This window comes from Nanorana parkeri, unplaced genomic scaffold (genome assembly GCF_000935625.1).
Source record: "Nanorana parkeri isolate BGI_ZX_2015 unplaced genomic scaffold, ASM93562v1 scaffold1208, whole genome shotgun sequence".
Taxonomy (NCBI): Eukaryota; Metazoa; Chordata; class Amphibia; order Anura; family Dicroglossidae; genus Nanorana; species Nanorana parkeri.
The window spans coordinates 432217-458810 of NW_017307476.1; the positions used below are offsets into that span (position 1 = coordinate 432217).

A 26594-nucleotide genomic window follows, 5' to 3' on the forward strand; every position below is an offset into this window, starting at 1 on the left:
GGGGGGTAGTTAAAGAAAATACATTTTCAACATTCACACCATCCACCTACCCTCATCTCACGGTCCCATGACATGAACACACTTTACCACTTAAATTGACCATCCCCACACAGTGTAATTCATGCTACCACAAAGCCACTGAGGTCCACTGAGGTGCAATTGCATGCAATGTTTTTTCCGATTGCACCACACCAACACTCTCCTGAGACCCCACACAGCCCTCCTTAGACTCTACAAAGCCCTTCTAAAACCTTTCACACTCCTACTCCTGACTCTTTACAGCCCTCCTCCTGAGACCCAGCGCAGCCCTCCTGAGACCCTGCACAGCCTTCTGCACAGACCCTCTGCTGGAGACATCAGATAGTCACCCCGGATCAGCACAGAGTATGTAGCTTCCTATTATTCTGCATTGGTGTATGGTTTATTGCTTGGATTTGTAGTCCTCTACAGCTGATGGTATTATAATAATAGCTACAGTTATAGAGGACTACAAATCCCAGCAATACATTATAAAGCAAATGTCGAATGGCAACCAGCTATTGAGGACTACAGATCCCAGCAATACATCATACATCAATGCAGGATAATACTATTCTGCATTCCTGTATAATGTATAGCTGGACTTTTAGTCCTCTATAGCTGGTTGTCATTCGGCATTGCTGTATAATGTGTTGCTGGGCTCCTGTGTAATATCAGGGAAGTCAAGTGAAAAAAATAGTAAAAAAATCAAATTAAAAATGTAAATACATAAAAATGTAAAAAATAAAAAGGCGATAAGTAAAAAAATTAAGTAAAAACAAAGTAAAAAAATTAATAAAAAAAATTTAAACCAAACCCCTGCCGCCACCATCTGCATTCGAATAAAAACGTGCACGGGGCATTGTGTATGTGTGAGCAGAGTGGGCGACCCGTGACCATGCGGCAATGGTGGTGGCGGGGGGAGGGGGGGCCAGGCCTAAAAGGTAACACAGGTAAGGGGCCCCAAAATTCCTGATGGCTGCCCTGCCCATGAAGGTTGGAACAGTCAACAGTGCGAGGCATAGGCTGTACCCTGGTGCCAGCACCTCTGCTGGGGAAACCACATCCTCAGTTCTGGCTTGCTGTTGGGGTGTGAGGACAGCTTCCTCCTCTCCCTGCATTCCAAAATGCTGCTGGGGAGAGAGGATGAACAACTTCCCTCCCAGACTGCTGATCTGCCGCTGGGGAGAAAGGTCTGCCACCTCTACTCCCTGGTTCCACGGAGCCACTGTAGGTTCAAGGCAAAGGCCAGCAGCAGTCTGCCCTGTTGCTAGCTCTTCAGCTGGGAGGGCATGGGACAGCGGTTTCTCTGCATTCAAATCTATAATAACCCCCATGTCTGAAGCTGGTGACGAAGAAATGGGGTTGGCCCCCCATCTCTCCCAGGAGCTTCAGGGGGATTATGGGTGTGGGGCAGAGGTGATCAGAAAAGATTATAAGCCCATCACGTACACCCTGCCCTCCCCAGACATTCTGACTGCACAACCCACAGGGGTCCAGCTGCTAAAGAGCTCCAGACAGCCATAACAGGAGTCTGGCCAGATGCAGGAGAATATCATTGTCCTGAGCTCTTTGGGAATACAAAGAGAGCTAACATAAGGGGGGGGTGTCGCTGACAGTCTTGATAGATTTTTTTAAAAACAACACCAATACACACAGCAAATAAACTGATGACCGTGTCTTCACAGATGCCAAACTGGACCCTGTGATACCAGATTTGGTCAATGGAAAAGAAACCAGGAAGGGGTGTGGACCATAGACAAGAGGGTCGAAAACCATGGTCTTCTGGGTCAGTAAGGTGCAGTCAGACTGGTTCTCTAGAACAACTTCTGAAGCATATGCGGAAGGAGTCTGAATGGAGGAAAGGCATAACAAAGACTGAGCTTCCAAGGATTGGACAAAGCACCCAGCCCCAAGGCCCCGTCTCAAGTGCTGAGGGAGAAGACCTCCACCTTGGTATTGACCTGAGAGGCAATCGGGTCCATCTTGGGAGGACCCCAAAATGAAACATTCTCCCTGAACATTTACGGATGGAGAGACCAGTCCTACGCTCAGATCTGCGTTTGACTCAAAAAAACAAATTAAAAAAAATCTACCACCAGATTCTGGGTGTCCTTCAAATGGGTAGCAGAGGAGGCAGCTAAATACCCAGGCTAAGATCTTCAAAGAGAACCGGAAAAGGATGGGCTCCCTGCCTGTTTATGTAAGCCACGGCTGTGGAATTGTCCGATAACACCAGATGGTGGAGCCCCCTCAGAGCCTCCTGAAATTGATTAAACTCTCTCCACACTGCCTCCAAGTCTCTCCAGTTTTTAACTTTCAAAGTATTTTATTAATTTTCCAAAAGTAGAATAAAACTATAAAATAGCACATGATGCACAGTCAGTATAGCATACAATTGCATTTCAGATTCTTCCACATTAGCATAGTCTAGTAGGGGGACAAAGTTTCTCATGGACCATAATCCACAACATTTTTTGTTTAACCGAGTGGAATGGAATTGTTGGCGTTTTCCAAGCCCTAGCTATGGTTATTTTGGCTGCCAACAAAAAGAAACTAATTAATTTATCCAAAGCTTTAGACAGTCCTGGAATCAGGCAATTCAGCAACACATATTGGGGATCTCGTGGGACTCTCACCCCAGTAACCCTAAATATTAGAGCATAAAGTCTCTCCAGTTTTGATAACTATCTGGACTCCTTTCAAGACCAACGACCCTAAGCTACCAGCACCCCTAGGTGAGCACCCTAACTTCAAGCACTTAGGTCTGTAGTGAGCTTACTGGCTGAGGGCAGAGACCACAGCTGTGCCCTCACAAGGTGGGAATGGACTCACCACCACCAAAAAGTAGAGGTGCACCGAAATAGAAATTTAAAAACCGAATAGAAAAAATTGTCAGGCCGAAACCGATAATGTTTTTATTAAATTATGAATGAACAGGAGTGGATATAGATCACTCCCATCCATAATTGTTATATTAACCATCCTCAATTATGTACAATACACTCAGCGACCACTGATCGCTGAGTGTTTGTAGCCTGCTCTCCTCTCTGACACACACTGTCACAGGAGTCTGAGTGAGCGGTGCAAGAGGAAAGCCTAGCCTCCTGTGACAGCGCTGTCTCCGCCCCCACACCGCTCTGCTGCACTGCGATAGGCGGCTGAGCGGTGTTAGAGAGACACCGGCCGCTCACAGCGCTCGGCCGGCTGTCACTTTCTCTCCTCCTCGCTGGGACACAGAGCAGCGCCCAGCGGGGAGGAAAGAAATCACGGATGTATCGGCATTTAGCCAAAAGTGACATTTTCGGCTGATATGTTTCGGCGGCCGATATATCAGTGCATCCCTACCCAAGTGTGCAGGATCCTAGCAGGGAAGAATAATTCTGTGATACAGCTACTCCCGAGAGTGATCCCAAGACTGCAGAAGAAAAGACTGGAGTGGTGGCTGATGCCACTGGGATAAAGGAGGTCATTAGACTCACAACCAAGATGGTGTCCCTGAGGCACAAAGGCAGAGCAGTCTGAAGATGGGATACCTGCTGCTGCACTTTCAAAATCTTATCCTCAGGAAGATAAATCTTCTATTTCAGGGAATTGATGTACCCCAGGTAATGAATCGACTGTGCAGGAAGGAGGACTTTTCCAGGTTTAAAATCAGCCAACCCAGACTCTTCAACCACTCTTGGCTTAAAATATCCTTGCCCGGCTGGTTCAGGGTGGGAACTAGGATGAGAGGATTGTCCAGCAAAAAAAACAATAGTGGGGGGCGTGGCCAGCGCTTGGGACGGATGGCTGCTTGAGACCGAGCTCCGTGCCCAAGCAGACGGCGGACCGTAACAACCACCGCATCGGGACCCGGCATCATCTCCTCACTTACCCCGACCATCTCAGGGGCAGGTCCGGACATGTCCCGGAAGAAAAAATCCGCCGCCCGGCCGCAGAAAATGACGGCTTTCTTCAATCCATCGGGCATAAATGCAAAATGGCGCCGGCCAGCAGCACTCCACGCCGATCACCTCCCACTTGGCTGATAGAGGGGACCGGGACTCGGATTATGACCACCGGCCTGAAGGTAAGAGCTACCCAGGCCCGAGAAGCCTCCTAGAGAGCCGCAGAGCCCACCATCCTCCCAGGCTTCACACAAGTCCTCATCGATCACCTCGGGCAGCCCAGAAAAAAATCGAGGCCGCGGCTTTCAGGCCTAGACCACCAGGGGGAGATAGGAGAGCCCTGCTCTCCTGTCCAGATACTTATTTCCTCACATCTTGTGTGCCAACGGACGGCGCATGAAGGCCGGAGTGATGATAGCGATCCAGAACACTGTTTCCTTCTTGCTTCTTGACTCTGTGATCGATGAGGCGGGACGTTACATTGTTTTGGTTTGCTCCATCAACTCGGTGCACTACACCATTGTCAACGTATACGCACCCAACACGCACCCAACACGCACCAACCATGGTTTCTGACCAAGGTCCTCAAGAAAACGTCCTCCATACAGAAAGGCTCTCTCCTAGTCGCTGGAGACTTTAACCTTGTACCTGATCGCCAGCTAGATTCTACCAAGCCCTCCAGCCGCAACCTCCCCTCGCTTCAGCCCTGGCTCCATAAAGAGAACCTGTTCGACGTATGGAGATGCCAACATGCCTCGGAAAAGGACTTCACATTCCACTCATCAGCTCATAACTCATATTCCAGGATTGACCTATTCGCAGTGGACAGAGGTCTTCTTCCCAGAGTACTGCGGTCTACTATCCACGACATTACCTGGTCTGACCACGCTGCGATCACTATACGCCTTTCGGAGACCCAACCCTACACCTCAACATATGTATGGCGCAACAATGTATCTTTGCTCGGCATTCTGAAGACAACGAAGGATCTACAGGAATTTTTTGAGCTCAACGCACCAACCTCCCTTGACCCGCTCAACCTATGGAATGCGCATAAGGCCTACATGCGTGGCCTCCTTCTGAGGATCGGAGCCAGGACGCGGAGACAAGGTAAGCAGAGAATCAACCACCTTCTAACCCAAATTCGGTCCCTAGATACTCAAAACAAATCCTGCCCCGACCCACAACACCTCTCCACCTTGAACAAGCTGAGATTCGAATTGAGACTGCTTTTGACAGACCAATTCGAGGCGAGATCTTTTAAGTTCAAAGCTCATTTTTATTCTTGCGAAGGTGCCCTCTTTCACTCCTGATATTTAATTTATCCATAGAGCCCTTCGCTGAATCGATTAGAATGAACCCGCAGATAACTGGAATCTCAGTAGCACATCACTCCCACAAGATCAACCTGTTCACGCATGATGTCCTATTAATGCTATCGAATCCGCTGTCTTCCCTGCGGGAAGTCTCCCGTGTTATTCACTTGTATGCCTCTGTGTCATATTATAAGGTAAATGTTGCCAAATCTCAAATCTTGAATCTAGGGATGGATGTGGAGACCATAAAAGCCAAAACGCACTATCACTGGCCTGATCCGGGCATTGTATATTTGGGACTCACCATACCCAGCGCTACGTCTGAGCTGAATTTTCCCCCATTTTTGGAGAGGCTTAGGAAGGAGCTGGTAGCTCTGGGAACGTTGAAAATGCTCAATAAAAAGTTATTGAAATTAAAAAAACAATAGTGATCTGCCTGAGACATAAGGGTGACAAGGCCGACCAACACTTTTGAGAAAATCCTTGGCGCTGTGTAAAGCCCAAAAGGGCTTTACATGCCATTTTCCAAGCCCTAGCTATCTAAACTGAAAGGGCTGAAGAAAACACTGAGAACATTCCCGAATTGTTTAATGTCAAGATAAGCACCCTTCAAATCTATGGTTGCTAGAAAACCACTGTCATGGAAAATGGATCACACCAAATCCATCAGGAACTTCTTATCGCTCAAGCATCTGTCGAGAAATCAGACGGAACTTCCCAGCAGGCTTGCAGACCCCCCCAAAAAAAAAAAAGAAATGATCAAAACTCCCCCCTGCTCCACATGGGGAACAGGAATAACAACCTGATCCAAAAAAAAAAAAAATCTCCCAATGAGATAGAGCACCTGATTTTTCTAGATCTCTGGTAAGATCTGTAACCAAGAACCTTGAGGGTGGCTGTGAACTGAACTCTAGCCTGTAGCCATTTCTTATCAAACAAGAGATCTCCTGAGAAGAGCATACTGCATAGACGAAGCTTGGAGAAAGAATCGCCTGACCAAGTCTTAAGCCATAAAGCTCTATGCGATGAATTGACTAAGGCAGCTGACCTACCAGATATCCTTACAGATTCAGCTGAGGCATCTACAACCTTAATTATACAGAGAGGTCAAGGAGCTCTTCCCTAGAAGTGCCTGCCTCCAAATGAGTTTTAAGCTGCGAGAGCCAAAAAATCCAAGTTGTGAGCCATGCAAATAGTGGTGATGGCTGGCTAATTATTGAATTAAAAATCGAATCCCAAGCTCGTTTAGGAAGAACATCACTCTTATCCAAAGGAGTCCGTCAAGACCCCCATGTCTTCAAGCGCCAAATCCAAATTTTTTGAACTTTGGAAAAAGGGGCATCTAATTATGGAGATTTATTCCACAACTTCTCAGAATCCTCCTCTAAGGGAAACCTACGAGGTTAGAGGAGAAAAAAATGCTTCCTTTCAGCCCATTCTCTAGAAACAGATTCTGAAAGAACCTTATGAACCAAAAATACATGACCCCTCTTTTCTTTAAGACTCGGATACATCAGATTATACAGAGAGAAATGTCCAGGGTAGTATAGATGGCTTTTAAAAAGATTATCCACAGCTTCTAGAGACAATTTAAACTTATTGCTGCTGGAAGGTTGCTCCTGTGACAAATCTTCCTCCACAGAACAGTCAAGAAGTCAGCCTTGCTCTCTGGGATCCACATCAGATTTAGCAACAGGAATCTTCTCACTTGCCACTGAAAGTAGCAGCAGGTGCAGAAGGGATGGGTTGCACATGTGAAAGAGGATTAATGCCCGCAAACAGAGACCAGAAAGACTAGAAGGTTTAAGACAACTAGTCCCCGATAGAAGAAATGAGATTGCTACATGCGGCAGAAGAGTCATCCTTAACCACCTGCGGACCGGCCACTGTTAAAACAGCCGGTCCACCGGCGCATTGCTCAGGGAGGACGTACAAGTACCGCCCGCCTCCCTACTAGCCCATGAGTGGCAATCCGAAAGTGGAGTGCTCCAAAACAAGGTTAAGTGCACATGACTCAATCTGGCCACTGACCCACACCAGGTGCCAGGACAGGGGGAGCTGGTACTCTACCTGCCTGTGAGAGGATAGGACTAAAGGCTAGTAGTGACACTAAACCCAGGAGTTACATTTTACAAAATGTATTCAAGTAACCAAACGATTACAAAAATTTAGCTTATTTGTGTATCATCCTGCTGTAGATACTCAAATACTCTGAATTCGTGCAGACACTGTCCTTCCTTCTGCAGACTGGCTACTTTTGTTCCCCATGGTCTGTGTGTGTGCTTGTGTAGTAAAGTAGCCACTGCTCCAAGCTCACTCACATGAGACTACAATCTCAATACATATTAGGAAACTAAACGTGAGATTGTAGTCTATCACGGGAGTGAGCATGGAATGGTGGCTACTTTACAACACAGAAAGGGACCATGGGAAACAAAAAGTAGCTACCTTCCAGAAGGAAGGACAGTGCCAGCACAAACCCAGAGATGATTTGAGGTTCTAATTGATGCACAAATAAGATACATTTTTGTTAATATTGAAGGTACCTGAATGCATTTTAGGATATAACTCCTAGGTTTAGTGTCCCTAAAAAATCCTTCAGAACCCATATTAAAGTATTGCCGTTCCATGCGACGCATACCCTCTGGATGGGGTCAACACAAACTGAAGTGGAGGTTGGAGGGGCGACCTTTAAACCATTTTCTGAAAACTTACGCCAAAAAAAACCTAATCTTTAAAACATTCATCATGTATCTCAGTGGTCCCCAACCCCCCGGGCCGCGGACCGGTCCGTGGATCAAATGGTACCGGGCCGCCCAAGGAACATTAAATTATTGCGTGTTTTTTTAATACTTACTGTGCAGCACCGAGCGTCGCGTCACTGCTGCTCCGGTGGGCGGCGCTCGCGTGTGAGGAAAATCCTTGTGCCCGAGTCCACGGGGCCGGTTTAAGGGAGACGGATACGCTGTCAGCGAGTAGACCAATCAGATAGCAGGGGCGTGTCAGTCACGAGTTCCAGCGACGCCGCCTCCCTGCAGTCCGGTTGGAGTTCTTGTGTGCGCGCTCTCACACCGCCCGGCAATGGGGGTTTGACACGGCAGCTGGCTGTTGTCGGAAACGCTGTGCAGTGGGGGCTGAGCTCAGCTGTGGGGCACAGAGAGGTGCAGGTCACCCACCTGGAGTGGAACAATGAGGGTGAGTGCGACCTAAACACGTGACCTGGATGTGGGGGGAGGGGCTTATAAAGTGATCTCTCTCTGTCCTTAGTTGGTGTGTTTTTGTTGACAATCAATTAATTGCCTCCTGTCACATGACTGTCACTCTTCCTATGGCTGTCACATGACTGTCACTCTTCCTATGGCTGTCACATGACTGTCATGACCGTTTTTTTTTTACTTACTGCTCTGGTGGGCGGCGCTCCAGGCAGTCGCCGGCCACCTAAATTAGGACCCCACCTAGAGAGCTGCCCACCGGAGAAGCAGTGACGCAAAACTCCTCTCCAAGCTCAGTGCCGACGACATCCTCACGCGTGAGGAAAATCATGAGGCACCGCGATCGAGGCAACAGTGAGTAAGACGGGACAGGGCTTAGTGTTTTGTGTGAACAAGAAGAATCTACTGCTGCAGTGTATTCTATATCTACTGTATATGTGCTACATATAGAATGCACTGCAGTAGATTTACAATTCTGACCTGCTAACATGAATGGGTGGTTAAATGACCCATAGTACAGCTACATGTTATGTACTATTATGCACTATTATGTACTATGGATCATTTAAAGTCAACTGTTCCTTTAAAAAAAAAAGTATCAGTAATTGGTATCGGCAAGTACATGAAGGGAAGTTCTTGTACTTGCTCCTGAAAAAGTGGTATCGGGACATCCCTAATTATTTCCATTTTATTTACTGTGGTGTATTTCTCTCGGGTTTGTCCGACTTTCCAGGACGAGAGGTTAACCGGGAGCTGAGAGACGTCACCTAAAGCCGCACCAATACCGCGCATGCGCAAAATATCGTGATATCGGGGCGGTTTTAGTTGACGTCTGGAGCTGAGCTGCTGCAAGCGGCAGTGGAGTTGTAGCTTTGGTAAAGAGAAGGTGTGTATCGCTCTTCTCTCTGTTCACCGATACTTTCTCATGTTTAACAGTGCTTGGTGTACGTGTATATTGCGTTTGCTCAAATTTAACCCACAAATTAGCAAAAATGAGTATTACCCCCAGATGGAACCGTCTCGTTGCAAAGAAACAAGCTCAGGGTTCTCATTGATTTAGCGTTCTAGTGAGTTAAAATGTTAAATCACTTTATATTCATTTTTTGGTGTAACTGTATTTTATTCTGAAGGCATGTTTAAATACAATTAAGTTAAAATTATTAAATCAAAACAATCTAAAATATAAACAATCAACGTCCCCCCCTCAGCGGGCCGCGGTAAAATTATCAAACGTTGACCGGTCCACGGAGATAAAAAGGTTGGGGAGCACTGATGTATCTCATTTTGTGGCTGTTTCTACTGCCCTGGCATTTTAGGCCGTTAGGCAGTCAGGACACCAGGGTTTATGATACAGTTGAAATATATTTACCATAGTGTGTAGACTGTATAACTTTCACACACCCTAAACATACACTTATTTGGGTTTTTACCAAAGAAATGTAGCAGAATACATTTTGGCCTAAATGTTTGAATATTATTTATTTGCAATGTTTCATAACATAATGTAAGGGAAACTTTTTCCCAATTTTCAATAGTTTTTTCTTCATATAATAAAAAGGAAAAAAAACACCAGTAGGTGATTAAATAGCACCAAAAGAAAGCTATCAGTCCCAAAAAAACTACTACAAAAATTAATTTTGGTACAGCGTGGCATGACTGAATAATGTCAGTACCTCAGTGCTGAACAAGAAGCGCTGAACAATGCGCTGAGCAATGGTCAGGACAGGAAGGGTATTTAACACCCCTGACTTCAAGTGGTTCAAACAGAGTTAGGTACCTGGTAACGTCTTTTCCATGGATCTTCCAGGACAGCATAGGAGAGGATATCCGGCTGCCTACAAACAGGAAACAAATCATCTACAAATAAAATAAAAGGGGCCGTCCCTCCCAACCACCTCAGTCTTAGAATGGCACCAAAGGAAGAAGGATAACCCATATATTATTAAACAAACAAATAAAAGGGCAGAAACCGTGATTACCGGAGCCTGTGACCTGTGAACCGGAGCCGGAAGTCATTCTTGCAGGGAGCATGCGCGCGCACCAGCGCGGCGTGCAGGGAGTGAGTGCAGGAGCGTGCGGGAGCTGAGAGCGGCGGGACCGGAGATCCAGGACCGGAGGGCAAGGAATCGTGAGGGAGGAGCGGTGGCCGATCCAGAGAGTGGCGGACCGGAAGTATGGACCGGAGGCTGGAGCGTGCGGACGGACCGGTGGCAAGAGCAGCAGGAACTGACGAACCAGAAAGCCAAGTGACGGACGGGTGTTCCAGCAGCAAGAGAGGAGAAGAGTGGACAAGGACGAGGCGGATCATATCGAATGAGGGAGGGATGGGTGGCTGATGATCCAGGCGACTGAGCTGAGAGTGAACTGAGAGAAGAGTGAAGTCTGAAGAGTGAAGCAGCGTGTGGGCAAGACTGAGACGTGACTGGAATCAGGAACAGGTCGTATGAAATGGATTGGGGGCTGTAGGGTGTCTGAAATTGTCTTTGAGATTGTGCGGGGGTGAGATTGTATACATTTGCAAATACTAAACTGTTAGCATTTTTATAAACTGTTAGTACTTTATACCAAGACTGTTAGTGTTTAAAAGTATTACAGGTTTATTACATTGCTGAGGGGGCTGCGGCGATAAGTATAGGGTTAAAAGGTAAGTGTGTGAATGTTTATAGATATATATATACACACACACACATTTTGTTTTAGGGAATATTAGAGTATACTGTGTATTTATTGTGTTTAAAGTGTATATATAGCAGGGCATTAATAACACTAAACGTATAGCTGAGTATATAAGTTAGGCATTAAATAATAAAAATATTTTAAAACAAAATATAGAATACTGGGCATAGCGCTAAAATATAGTATCCAAAGGGGCATAGTAAAAACAAAAGACAAAGGGATTAGGTATACCTTAATTTAGGCCCAGGGCTTTAATATAAATTTCATTTAATTTTACCCCAGGACAGTAGCATAAGAAACCCGAGGGCCATAGCATAATAAAAGCAAATGAAATCCCACAGCCAAAGTGAATATAAATTAAAACAAATTAAAATAACTAGGGATGCTCCGATACCGATACAAGCATCGGTATCGGCGGCGACACCGAGTATTTGAATGAGTACTCTTACTCGTGCAAATACTCAGATACAAAAAACGAGTACCTGTGCCGCACCCGCCATCTTCAGGGACTGGAAACCACCGCACACAGGACCTCCATAGAGTCTTCAATGAAACAAGATGGCCGCGAACTCCTCCTCCAAGTCCTCAGTCATCTTCTCCATTCTGACCTCTTCTCCCGCTGATTGGCCGATTGGATGATTGACAGGCTTCACCACCAGTCAGGAGATATGTGGGAAAGAAACTGATTTTTTAAGAAGGTGCTACTAAGTAACTTCCTTGTTTTTCCCTACTGGAGATTAATAAGTGTATTTCAGATACCAGCGGACACCAAAGGATAATACGTTATGAAACGTATAATGCTTTGGTGTCAGCTGATTAGCATATATAGGAATGAGAGCACACTATACAAACAGATCTGCATACCTGAAGATTTATAATTGTATGTCATGCTTTTTTTTTTTTAAACCAGTTAGTGATATGATATTTATGTCCAAAACTGATATTTTATCTAATAAAAACATTTTGTAATTGGAATACCTGTCCCGATCCTCTGTTAGCTGGTTTATCTTTTTGGTATATAGGGTTCATTTTGGTTACGGATCTGGTTGACAAGTAATGAGATAAAGGGTCATTTAAATGGTTCGGATCTCCAGGCAGAAACAAAATCGTTTTCTATTAGTACTGCAGCACCGCATGGGGGCTGGGTACAAAAATGCTGTTTAACTGCATATAATATTTTTTTAAAATAAATTAAAAGAAATAACTATGTAGATATTGCTAACTAAGGCTTGTATCCCCCTGGTGGGGAAAATAGATGAGCACATGTCCAGACTCCAGAAAACTGTATAGTGTGGCACAGCTATATCCACTTCTGCATACCTGGCTTTATATTATTAAAAAATGTAATAATAAACAGATGAGCACATGCCAAGGCTCCAGAACAGTGTATTATTGTATAGCGTGGCACAGCTATATCCAATTCTGCATACCTGGCTTTATATTATAAAGTTCTTATAATATAAAGCCAGGTATGCAGATTTGGATATAGCTGTGCCACACTACACAGTGTTCTGGCCTGAAGTCTGGCCATGTGCTCATCTATTTTCCCCACTATGGGGATACAAGCCTTAGTTAGCAATGGCATGATAAATATTTATTTCATGTTCTTCATAATATTAAGAAACTGACCTAAAATCATGATTTTGTATTGCTTTAGAAAAAATGTGACCTGTCCCTTTAAGGAAAAGTATAGGTAATTGGTATCGGCGAGTACTTGAAAAAAAGTATCGGTATGCGTACTCGGCCTTAAAAAAGTGGTATCGGAGCATCCCAAAAATAACTACAGGTCCTTAGTAAGATAACCCTAGGACTGCAGTGTAATCTAACTTAACTTATCCACAGGGCAATAGTGAACTATAGTAAACGTTGATTCAAACAGAGGGACGTAGCGAAATTAAATTAAACGCGGGGTTAATTTAACTAAATTAAGGGCTTCAGTAAAATAACCACAGTGCGGTAGTATTATAATAAAAACAAAACACTAAACCAAAAACATGAAAGAATAAATAAAAAGGGGAAAATGTCTTCCTTGAGTGGTTGTGCAACGAGGTGCACGTCGTGCGCAATGTATGCGTTCCTTGAACAGGCGTTTAAGGGGGAATACACTTGCGCTCGATATGAGCGGGTTGTTTGGAAGCCCAAATTCTGGATCTAAGCAGCAAACTGGCAACACTGAGGTGCATAACCAACATGGAAAAGAGTCTGGACCTAAAGAAACCAGGCTGTGGTGGAGGGAAGGGAGGCTTAGATGAGGCGGGGGGTGCAGAGGAGCAGGATCCCGAGGTGGGAAGCTGGGTCACTGTTAAAAGATGGGGTAGAGGGAAGAGTGCTAGAGAGGTCAGCCCTGAACTGGTTAACCACAACAAATATGCCAGGTTGCGTGATGTTGGGGATATTAGTTCAGGGGTGACACTGCTGGAGCTATCGGGGGGGTGATTGCTCCAGCGAGGAGGGGAGTCGGATGGAGGATCAGGAGAGGCAGATCCTGGTTGTGGGAGATTCCATCATCAGGCGAACCGACAGGACCGTGAGCGTCGAACAGTGTGCTGCTTACCGGGGGTGCGTGATCAGCACATTGCGGAACGAATTGACAGATTACTAGATGGGGTTGGGCACAACCCAATTGTCATGGTGCACGTCAGCACCAATGACAAAATAGGAGGTAAATGGAGTGTCCTAAAAAAGGAGTTCAGAGACTTAGGTGCTAGGCTGAAGGAAAGTACCTCCACGGTGGTATTCTCTGAGATACTGCCAGTGCCACGAGCCACTCCAGAGAGACAGCGCGAGTTGAGGAAACTTAACAAGTGGCTCCGGAACTGGTGTCGGAACGAGGGCTTTGGTTCCCTGGAGAACTGGGCTGACTTCTCAGTCGGTTACCACCTCTTCAGCCGAGACGGGCTGCACCTTAATGGGGGAGGGGCAGCATTTCTGGGGGGGGGGGGAAATGGTTAAAAGACTGGAGGAGGTTTTAAACTAGATAATGGGGGGGGGAAATAAAAAAAAACAAAAAAATATTAAAAACAACCACTCGTGACAGATAACACAGAAGGAAAAAAACAGGATTAGATAGTGGGCTCACTCCAGTCAAAAGAGTCATAGTAGTAAATCAAGCCAATAAAGAGAGCATACTAAATGTAGGTCAATAAAGTAAATCTAAATTGCCCAAGGTGATCCAAGTAGGAATGGACCAACCCTAACAGGTACAACTAAAATTAGTAGTGGGGAGCAAACGTTTAACCAGTAATGAAATGTATGTTCACCAATGCTAGAAGTCTAGCAAATAAAATAGCAGACGTAGGCGGGTGCACCTGAGTATGAAAACGACGAACGCGCTACAAATGTTGGGTATTGCCGCGCACGCCGGAGTGAGTGCAATAATTCTAGGGCCAGTATTTTGGGGTATCTCTAAATTGATGACCTGTGGGGGCTTTTAAAGCGTCTATGAATTTTTGGGGGTACTGCAGTTTTTGCAGTTTCACGGACGCACGCAATTTGTAACCTGGGCATGTTGGGTATCGTTTTACTCGTTGTAACCTCATCTTTTATATTTCATTAAAAAAATTGGTATTTTGTTGTGTTTTGGGGCTTTTAATAATATTTTTCACTAAATGTTGGGGTATAATAAGCAGTTGCGCTAATATTGTGCAACATAAAAATTTGCAACTACCACCATTTTATTCTATAGGGTCTTGGCATTCAGAAAATATATAATGTTTGGGGGTTTTAAGTCATTTTCAGGCCTAAAATGTGGAATAGAACATGGGTGCAAAAAATGAAAAAAAGACCTCGGTCATGAAGGGGTTAATGTACATGATAAAACACAAAATTTAACAAGAAATACACCTGAGTGGTTGACTGAAACTGGGATACAACATAGGCTTAAACTACTAAATGCAAATAAAGCATTAGGATCTGATAATCTACATCCCAAGGTACTCAAGGAACTCAACTCATTTTTAAGGAATCCGTAATGGCTGGTAGAGTGACAAGCGACTGGCAAAGGGCTAATGTGGTACCTATATTCAAAAAAGGGTCAAAATGCCAACCGGGGAACTATAGACCAGTTAGTCTGACATGCATAGTATGTAAACTGTTAGTGGAATTCGTCCGGGATCAGGGCATAATAACTGATATGCAGCACGGATTTAGGAAGAATCGTTCTTGCCAGACCAACCTGCTGACCTTTTACGAAGAGGTAAGTAGATATCTGGATGGGGGGGGGGGAGAGGCCGGTGGACGTAGTATATCTGGACTTTTCCAAAGCATTTGATACGGTGCCACATAAACGCTTGTTGTACAAGCTAAGGGCTATGGGCATAGATGAATTAGTGTGCACGTGGATAGAAAACTGGCTACAAGAACGTGCACAAAGAGTATCAGTTAATGGCACCTTTTCAGACTGGGCTGAGGTCATGAGTGGCGTACCCCAGGGTTCTGTGCTAGGTCCCATGCTTTTTAACCTATTTATTAATGATATCGGGGAGGGAGTGAGTAGCCATGTCTCAGTGTTAGCTGATGATACGAAAATAGGCAGGGTAGTAGACACAGATTTAGACACTATAACATTACAAGAGGACCTGGATAAAATCGGGGAGTGGGCAACTGTATGGCAGAAGAAGTTCAATGTCGATAAATGTAAGGTAATGCGCCTTGGAGTTAAAAATAGGCAAATGGACTATACACTTATGGGTATGCAACTAGGGAAGTCGGAAACGGAGAAGGATTTGGGGGTCATTATAGACCGCAGATTGAAGAACAGCTCGCAGTGCCAGGCTGCTGTTAACAAAGCAAGTAGAGTCCTGTCTTGCATTAAGAAGGGAATGTATTGCAGGGACAAGTCTATAATTTTGCCACTTTACAGATCACTGGTTCGGCCACATCTGGAGTATGCGGTCCAGTTTTGGTCACAGATCTCAGAAAAGATGTCCTTGAGCTGGAAAAAGTCCAGAGGAGGGCAACCAAACTCATTAAGGGGGTTCGAGGACCTGAACTATGAAACAAGGTTGTTAAAATTAAATATGTTCTCGTTGGTGGTTAGGAGATTAAGGGGGGGACATGATTTTCCTGTATAAACTATTCAAGGGTGACAGCAACATTATTAAACTGTTTACGGTTAGCTCCGTAACAAAGACCAGAGGGCACAACCAAAAATTGGTGGGAAAAAAAAGTCAACACAGGGCGCAAGGGGTTCTTCACAGTTAGAGCGGGTTAAGGTCTAAGAGGTTTCATCTAAGAGTGTGGAATCATTCAAGAAACTCCTGGACGAGTTCCTCAGAGACCATAACATACAGGGGTACAGGTACGTCTAAGAGCAAAATCACTCATGGACTAATACACACGCACACACCTGCTCAAACATAAATGCACACACGCAATAGGTTGGACTTGATGGACTTATGTCTTTATTCAACCTCAAATACTATGTAACTATGTAACCCCTGCTGTCCCAGAAGATTCATGAAAAATAAAATTTTCAGGTCATTAACCGTTTTCACAATTAATCTTCCAGGGTAGCACAGGAGAGGATTAGGCTAGCAATGCATTTTAGTGGGGACAACTGTCAAGAGCACCTTCCTACAGAAAGCTTGGGTCTGGCAGGGGAGCAGGTCGACTCTGTAGAGTTTCACAAATCGGAAACTAGTCAAGAAAGCTGCCTTACAGGTCTGGCGAGGTCCCAGCTTTTTCAGGCCAAGAGGAGACTAAAGCTCTAATGGAATGTGCCATTAACACCCTCTGGAGGATTCAAGTGAAGAGATTGATGGGAAAAAGCTGCAGTTTTTCTGATCCACCTGGCTATGTTATTTTAGGATGCTATACAGCTTTTCCTAGGACTTGACAAAAATTATTCTTGGACTTCCTCGAAGGCAAGGTGGTTTCCAGGTAATGCAAGAGGTAAAAAGCTTGCTTCTGATCAATCGATGGGATAGTGACATCGTGGTATCAGTGGACGTGGGAAGCAAGTTTAGTCAAAAATGCTGGCTCTGGTCTCAAAGTAAAACAGTCCAGGAAGATAATACATTAGGGTTCTGCCATGAAAACAGTCTGGGTTTTGCCAACTCTGTGGCTGACATGAGGGGAAAAAAATAAGTCACCCTCCAGAAGGACAGTGTCAGCACAAATACAGAAATGATTTGAGGATAAACATCTTGAGTGATGCACAAATAAGTTACATTTGTGTTAACAGTTAAAAAGGTACCTGAAAACATTTTTAAGATTTAACTGGGTTTAGCGTCACTTTAAAAAGGAGAACTATGGGGGTCAGTGTTTTTCCCCATAGTTCTCCTTAGGGAAGGCAAGTAAAAATCCCTCCAGGACCCGAGTATAGCGGTTCCATACGAAAAGTAGGTTGGAGGGGCGACCTTTCATCCTTTTTACCGATGCGTTTCCTAACCGGGAGGCAGAGTTTCTATATCATATGCTGTCCTGGAAAACATGTGGGGAAAAAATAACCAACCAGGCCCTCTTAGGGCAAAAGAGTGCAATGAAAGTGACCTCCGCTACATACCTTTGGTATGAGACAAAATAGGGCTGGGGTGAAGGCACAAGTCAGATCCCGGCCCCATTAATGAGCAAAGGCATTTGCATGCAGTATCTCTGTCCTCAAAGCAAAAACAGTGATAAGCCACATTATAACTGCATAAGTGCGACACACAAGGACAACAGACTCTTGCATGTACACAGAGGACCTCTGACCCCAATGTAATATTGATGCGCGTGTATATATTTATACATCTATCACACACACACACATTATATATATACACACACACACCTCTTCCCTAACAAGTGAATGTCAGAATGCCAGCTTACAACTACTCCGGATACCTAAGCTCCCCAGGACCTGCACTAAAGAGTGCCATCAGGTGTTTTTAACCCTTCCCGGCCGTTGTAAAAAAAAACGGCCGGCCGGGAGCTCCCTGGATGTAACAGGCCGTGTATCTACGGCCTGTTAGCCACACCGTGCGGCGAGCGGGAAAGACACGTTTCAAAACAGGCAGCGATGCCCGTTAACATACAAGCGATCCGCCGGCTATAGAGCTGGCGGATCACTTGTATTAGCTGCCGGTCCGTGTCCCCCTCAGGTCCCGGTCGGTACACGATCTCCCTCCGGTCCCCTCTCCGGGCTCAGAATGCGGAATGCGCATTCTCGTGTCACTCTCCAGCTTCAGACGCTGGAGAGAAGCTGATGAAGCAGATCTCTGCTCCATCAGCTTCTTCAGGGAGGTCCTAGGTGACATTAGGGGTCTTGGAGACCCCTGATGTCTCCATAAAAGAGGACCAGTCACTTAGTGACAGAAAGCGTACCTTGAGCCTATTAATCAATTGTCAGGTCTGATCACTTTTAAATGCCCTAATTTGCATCACTGCATTCAGTGCTTTCCAAAAATAAAATAAACTGGCAACAAAAAAGGAACTAAAGCGCTAAACAAATGCATTACAAAACGCATAAGCAAAAGGTGTTCCAAAACCCTAGTAGTTTCAGGCATAGGGAATGCATCTGGCAGTGTCCAAATGTTGGGAAACTTAGTTCAGGGCCTTGTTACTTTGTTGAGCCATGTAATTACTTTAAAGAGAAGTATAACCTGCATATAATCCCTGATGCAACAGGAAAAAAATACAAATTTAATGTACGGAAATTAAAGTGACAATAAACTCAGGGGTTAAACTTTAAAAATGCATTCAAGAACCCTATTAACAAAAATGTGTATATCACTCAGCTGTAGAACCTCAAATCATCTCTGAATTGGTGCCAACACTGTCCTTCCTTCTGGAGGGTGGCTACTTTTGTTCCCCATGGTCTCTGTCTATGTGCTGTAAAGTAGCCACCAATCCAAGCTCACTCCATGGGGAACCAAACTAGCCACCTCCAGAAGGAAGGACAGTGTCATCATCAATTCAGAGAGGATTTGAGGATCTACAGCTGAGCGATACAAACAAGCTATATTTTTGTTAATAGTTAGGGAACTTGAATCCATTAAGATTTAACTCCTGAGTTTTGTCACTTTAACCACTTGCTGTCAGGAGCAATTTCCTACTATTGGCACACACGATATAATCTGCATTTTTGCCTAGAAAACAGCTTCAAACCCCCCCCAAACAATGATATATTTTCTGAAAGCAGGGGCCCTGTAGAAAAAAACAAATGCTAGTTGCAATTTTTTGTCGCAAATGTTTATCAAACCAGTATTTTTAGGATAAAATACAATAGAATGACATTTAGTGCACAGAAACAGAATATAATACCCAATTATTTGGTAAAATATAAAAAGATGGGGGTCACATCACGTAAATAGATACCAAACATGGCAAGTCCTAAAAATGTGTTTGCCCGAGAACCCGCAAAAACTTCAATACCCCAAATTTCTCATAGGGGACACTTTAAAAGCTTTCACCGCTCATCAGTTTAGTGTCAACAGTGATTAATGGCTCTAGAATTATTGCTCTCACTCAGATGTTCATGGTGATATGTAACATGTGTAGCACAATTTTCATTTTTGTAGGTAGGCACCTGTTGGCGTATGCATGTGTGTGCACTTGGGAGTTATTTAAAAAAATTTGAGAAAATGCCCCAGAATTTTTTTTTGTTACTTTACATTTTTTTTATCACTTTATTTTTTACATTAACCTTATTGCTATCACATAGGGGGCTAACAAGTCCCCTATGTAATAACAGAAATGGTGTGACAGGTCCTCTTTATGGAGACATCAGGGGGGTCTTTCAGACCCCTCACTACACGCAGACTTAGACCACGTCCACTACAACCGTGGCAAACTATAGAAACCAGAAATCTAAAAAAAAAAAAAAGCCGCACTCTGGAGCGAGTGTGGCATAAAACTAGGAGGGTTATTCACTAAGGAGCCAAAGGATTAAGCCGAACCTAAGCTATGTTTTTTATTCTATTATTTTGACAGCTGTCAGAGTAAAGAAATAAAAAAAACAAAAACAATAGCATAGGAATAAATAGCTAGGCTGCTATTGGCCATTTCAAAATTGGAATAGCCAATAGTAGGCTGCCTATTGCACCCCGCCTACTGCTTCTGTCAATCAGCAGAGCTGAACCTGATGGAGAACTTCAGGTCCACCTCTGCTGACAGCAGCAGTAGGCGGGTGCAATAGCCAGCCTACTATTGGCTATTCCAATTTGAAATGGCCAATAGCAGCCTAGCTAATCATTCCTATGCCATTTGTTGTTTTTTTAATTTCCTTACTCTGACGGCAGCCTGCGGCAGCTGTCAAATTAGGAAAAAAAAAATAACATAGCAGGGGAATTAGCAGATAACAGGGAGCTAATGCTAATGCTGTGATCTGATATCACAGTGGCTCCATCAAGTTCTCAGTGTGTAACCAGGGGATGCTGAACTGTCCAGGTAACCAGGGGATGCTGAACTGTCATTACCAGGGACGTGCGGTTAGAGGAACAGGTTACACAGCAGGGAAATCCTCCCCGCTGTGTAACCTGTTACGGAGCCTCAGCGGTGAGGAGCAAGTGAGGGACAGGGAGGCTCCTCCCCGTCTCCTCCCTTCCTCCTTTACACTAGGTTGGGGAAGGGGCTTTGTCCAGCAGGGGGTGGAGCTTCCGGGGGCATGGCTTTGGCCGGAGGGGGTGGGGCTAGGGAATGCCTCACCCCGAGCAAGAGGTACCACACGTCACTGGTCATTACGATAGCTTAGCGGCGCCGGCTTTGATATCACCACCGCCTCCGTTGAGCTCTTATTGTAATGACAGCTGGTCCCGGCAAATAGAAAACAATTGGGCGGAGCCGTCACTGCTAGCTCCGCCCAATCGTTCTCTACTTTTTTCTAAAACTGTTTTTCTATTCTGCTCAGTACCATGGGAGGTTCACTCACTGCTGTTCGGCCCCTTTGAGAATAGGCCGAACAGCAGCGAGTAGCTTGCCGGAGGTTCGGCTCAGCTGATCCAGATGTTGGTTTGGCTGAGTTGAACTCCTTCTGCACTTCGGGTTGCCCGAATGTACGGCTGAAATCAGCTGTACAAGCCTCAAGTGAATAGCCAAGCGTTCGGCTCACTTCACTTTGGGTCGGTTATTCACATGGCTGCCTTCGGCAGCTTTGTGAATAACCCTCTAGGTCTCCGCAAGACTTTACCCTGTATAAAGTGGCCCTCATAAAATATAATTCCTCCCTCCGTGCTTCCAAACAGGATTTATTTTGTCACTCTCATTTACACACTCTCATCCAGACCACGTCAACTCTTTCTACTTTTACCTCTCTACTATGTCCCCCACCACCACCCACTAACTCACTCACTGCCCAGAACATCGCCATTCATTTCAAAAACAAAACAGATGCAATCCAAGATAAAATTCCCACTGTCCAGTCACCTTCCCCTATTCATGTACCAGACCCACCATTACACTTGTTACTTTCCTCTTTTGACTCTGTCAACAAAGAAGAGGTTACAAAGCTTCTCTCCGACACCCACCTCACCACTTGCCCCCTGGACCCTGTTGCCTCACCACTACTCTGGTCACCCTCTTGCTCTATCCTACACTCTTACCCACATTTTTAATCTTTCACTCTACTGGCATCCTTCCCTCCCCTCTAAAACATGCACTACCTCAGACCTATCTCTTTACTCCTTCACTTCCAAACTCCTTGAATGCCTCATCTACAACCGCCTGAGCTTCCACCTCACTGATGACAATCTCACTGATCCCTTACAGTCCGGCTTTCGCCCCCTACACTCCACTGGAACCCCCCTCCTTAAAAAAAAAAAAAAAAAAAAAATGCCCACTCCTCCTGACTCTTGCTATTAGACCTCTCTGCTGCTTTTGACAGTTGACCAGCCAATGCTCCTCAAAAAACTCCACTAGCTTGGCCTACAAGACTCTGCTCTCTCATGGTTCTCCTCCTACCTATAAGTGCACTTTTAGTGCAACCTACAAATCTACCTCTTCTTTTCCTATTTCTGTTGGGGTCCCCCAAGGCTCTGTTCTTGGACCCCTTCACTTCTCTATCTACACCTCCTCTCTTGGTCAGTTAATAACCTCACATAGCTTCCAGTACCATCTCTATGCTTATGACATTCAAATATATCTCTCCACTCTACAACTCACCTAAGTCTCCACACGTATCACTAACTTACTGACATATCAGTCTGGATGTCATAACACTTCCTAAAGCTCAATCTTTCAAAACTGAGCTCATGGTATTTCCTCCCCCAACGTTTTGATCATGATTGAGAACACAACTATCCAACCCCCCACCCCCCCCCATGACAAGGTGTCATCCTGGACTCTGACCTGACCTTTCTTCCCCACATCCAATTCCTATCCAGTTCCTGCCGTCTTCACCTTCGTAACATCTCCAAAATACGCCACTTCCTCAACAATGAAACCACAAAGCTGCTCATTCACTCACTTGTTTTCTCCCGTCTTGACAATTGCAACTCTCTCCTCATTGGCCTACCTCTACAGACAACCCCACCTTTAGTCTATTATGAATGCTGCTGCCAGACTTATCCACCTAACCAACCGCTCAGTGTCTACAATCCCCCTCTGCCAATCCCTGCACTGGCTTCTAATCGCCCAAAGGGTAAAATTCAAAATATTAACAACGACTTACAAAGCCATCCACAATTCTGCCCCAGGTTACATCTCCAACCTTGCCTCAAAGTATCACCCTAACCATCCCCTACGCTCCTCCCAAGACCTCCTGCTTTCCAGCTCCCCCATAAACTTCTCCCATGCACGCCTCCAGGACTTCTCTAGAGTCTCTCCCATTCTTTGGAACTCCTTACCCCAACCTGTCAGGCTTTCTCCCACTCTGACTGCCTTTCGACAATCGCTAATACTCATCTCTTCAGGGATTGCCCGAATGTACGGCTGAAATCAACTGTACAAGCCTCAAGTGAATAGCCAAGCGTTCGGCTCACTTCACTTCAGGTCGGTTATTCACATGCCCCACCTCAACCGAACCACTGAACCCCTTCTCATACAGTTCATCCCCACACAGCTACCTCCTCATGTATCACTTGCCCCTCCCTCTTAGATTGTAGGCCCTCCTTACCATCTTGTCTTGAATTGTATTGTAATTATGTCTTCCCTATATTGTAAAGCGCTTCGCAAACTGTTTTGGCGCTATATAAACCCTGTATAATAATAATAATAAATCATAATAATAATGTCACCTAGGGACCCCCAAAGAAGCTGAGGAGATCTGCTTACCCGGCTTCTTCTCCTAGCTCTAAGAGCCAGAGAATGTGAACAGTGACACAGGAAGTGATGTAATACACATCACTTCTGGGTCCAGTGATCAGAGGAGAGATCAGCGGCTAGAAGCATGCTGACCTCTCTGATCGTTGCGGAGAGACCCGCCATGCTGGAGCCCTGGGAAGCCGGCAGCAGCGGAGGGGATGGGGCAGCATAATCTGCAGGCTGTATAGACGCTGGATCACTTGAACCTGAACAGTCATCGCCGGCTGTTTAAAAATGACACCCAAGATCACAGCTACAGTAGCAGCTGTGTTCTAGTTTTCCTGGTATAACCACTTCTGCTGGCCACTGTATATTTACGTATTGCGGTCCAGAAGTGGTTAACACAACATACAGTAAAATACATGAATACATTGGCTATATGTTTGGGGTCGTTGTCCTGCTGCAGAATAAATTTGGGGCCAATCATACGCCTCCCTGATGGTATGACATGATGGATAAGTCCATCATGACATACCATCACCAAATGGTGACATTTTTCTGCACCATAGTTCCTATGTTTTCATGCATAGTTGAGTTGCTTAGCCTTGTTGCCAAGGCGGAGGTATGGTTTTTTTTAGACACAAGGCCTCAGAAAAATGTCAGCAGGTGCTTTGAATTGAGGAGTCAAAATTTGAAATATCTGGCTGTAGCAGGAGGCAGTTTGTTGAAGGGCAGGTACAATAATTAGAGTCTGCAGCAACAGCGAAGCATGGTGGAGGTTCCTTGCAAGTCTGGGGCTGCATTTCTGCCAATGGAGTTGGAGATTTGGTCAGGATCAATGGTGTCCTCAATGCTGAGAAATACAAGCAGATACTTATCCATCATGCCATACCATAGGGAGGCTTGTGACTGGCCCCAAATTTATTCTGCAAAAGGACAAATAGCCCAAACAAACAGCCAATGTAATTAAGAACTATTGTCAGTGTAAAGAAGAACAAAATGGAGCTGTCAGTAGCTCCAAAGGTAGCCAATAATATCTTGTGGCGCTTCCCAGGGTACCTCAAATCTAATGAAGATTTTTGCCACTTCCTCCGCACTTCTTGGCGGGATTACGCAGAAGTCAATAGTCAACATTTAGACTCCCCCACGCTGTTCTGGGAAGCAGGTAAAGCTTACCTCCGGGGCAGAATCATGTCATATACATAAAAGGAAAACGGTAGCGGCCTTCAAGGAGGCTAGTGAGACGGTTAGACTGGCCCAGAGGAAACTGGTCACAGAACCGGGCCTGACCTCAACGGCATCATGGGAACGGGCCAAACAGACCTTTGACCTATGGGCGGACAGGTATGAACGCATGAAGGCCTCATACATGGATCTCACCCTTCACAAGTTTGGCAACAAAGCAGGGAAACTGATGGCCAGGTTAGTAAATGGGAGACACTCCCCACAACACATATTTGTGCTGCAGGACAAGGCAGGAACGCTTCTAACGGACCCCTCGGCTATAAATGGGGCCCTGGAAGATTATTATGCGGCGCTGTATGCCAAAGATGACATGGACAAGGAGGCGGCAGAAAGACCAAAAAGACTGCACAAGGGAACACGGCAGGGATGCCCGCTATCCCCCCTTTTGTTCAACTTAGCACTGGAACCGCTAGCTAGATATATCTTACAAACACCTTGCAGGGCATAACGATCGGGAAAGAAGAACTACGCGTCTCCCTTTTCGCTGACGACATCTTACTGTTTACATCCCGACCGCGAGAAGATGTACTGACTAATTAGACCCTCTTGATACCTTTAGCACTTTCTCAGGGCTCCGAATAAATTACTCCAAAAGTGAGATATTGCCTTTGGCGGCTATGTCTACCACATCGTGGGACAATCCCTCCTCATTCGCGGTGGCACGGCGGGACATCACCTACAAATATTGAAGATTGGTAGTTCGATTACTAGACTACTCAGCTATTTCCTAAACGGTTACTTAGCCACACAGAGACCAGGATAGAGGTTAGTGAAATAGCGGGGTAGTAGGGCAGCAACAAAAATAGGCTTATACAGTACAGTACTCCTTATACTTACTGGGGCAACCAGCACGGGAAAAATGGAAAAAGGGAAAGGTGTTCTTTCTGGTGCAATTGTCGAGGCTGCTGTGATAATACCACAGCCTACATCCACAGATTTGTGGTTATTTTTCCAAGATGTTTAGAACAACCTACCTGCCGAGTTGTTCAAAAACTGTGTGCAAGTGTACCTAGAAGAATCTGTTTTCAAAAGGCAAAGAGTGGTGACACCAAATATTGATATGGATTTCTCTTCTGTTCATTTACTTTCCATTTTGTTAATTGATAAAAAAATAAACTATTAACACTTATATTTCTAAAAGCATTCTTATTTTACAACATTTTTTCACACTTGCCTAAAACTTTTGCACAGTACTTTATATTAGTCTTGAGCCTCAGCATAGGGATAAATTAGTCAAGCTCCAACAGGCCCCACCAGGTCTCACCTCTGAGCCACCTATGCCATGTAGACAATCCTCAAAATATCATATACAATAGAAAACGACACCATGTTGTGTATGCAAATGAATAATTGGGGATCAATCATATTACAAAATGCAGAGTCAGTGCTAAAGTGTATTCATAGAAGAAAAAAGCTCTGACATCCATTAAGCAACATGTGTAATTTAGGCCTAAGCCACCAAGCCATTGGAAATCTACGGTTAGTCATAGGCCCCATTCACACTGAGCGATTTATCAAGCGATTTTTGCAGCGATATCCCTCATATTTCCCCTTGATATCGCTCTATGTAGCTTCTCCAATCCATTTCAATGGAGCTGTTCACATCTCGTCGCTCAATAATCGCTTGTAGCTCCTACATGACCCTTTTTTCGAGCGATTTTGCTCCTGATTGCATACAGCCCAATAGGAAAAAGTCGCTCAATATCGCAAGTCGCTCAGTGTGAATGGGGCCTTATCGGTAACGGTATTTAAGAATCTTCCAGGACAGCAACCTGAGAGATGATTGGCTCTTCAGTCTACAGGAAACACAGACAAGGTTAAAAACCCCTCGCACCCGCCTCGTCCCACAGTTGAGATCAAAAGTAGAATGCCTCTACCAGTGCACAAGGGGAAACACTAGACAATTTAAAATCCAGTAAGGGTGGGAAGTAGGCTTGCTGTCCTGGAAGATTCTTAGAAATAACGTTACCGGTAAGACTAACCGTAGATTTCTCCAATCTTCCAGGACAGCAACCTGAGAGATAAGCAAGATACACACAAGCCTACCTTGAGACAGGACTTCCACCCTGTAATGTTTA

General features: G+C 45.0%; 1 protein-coding gene and 1 long non-coding RNA gene across 2 annotated transcripts in view; one reads left to right on the top strand and one right to left on the bottom strand.

Moving 5' to 3' along the window:
- Positions 1–26594, bottom strand: part of LOC108796995 (putative RRN3-like protein RRN3P2) — a 116834-nt gene that overhangs the window by 85391 nt on the left and 4849 nt on the right. The window lies entirely within an intron of this gene.
- On the top strand, positions 8335–16870 carry LOC108796996. Its single transcript, XR_001941842.1, has 3 exons — positions 8335–8419; positions 9567–9570; positions 16860–16870. It is a non-coding gene; the product is annotated as an uncharacterized LOC108796996 (long non-coding RNA).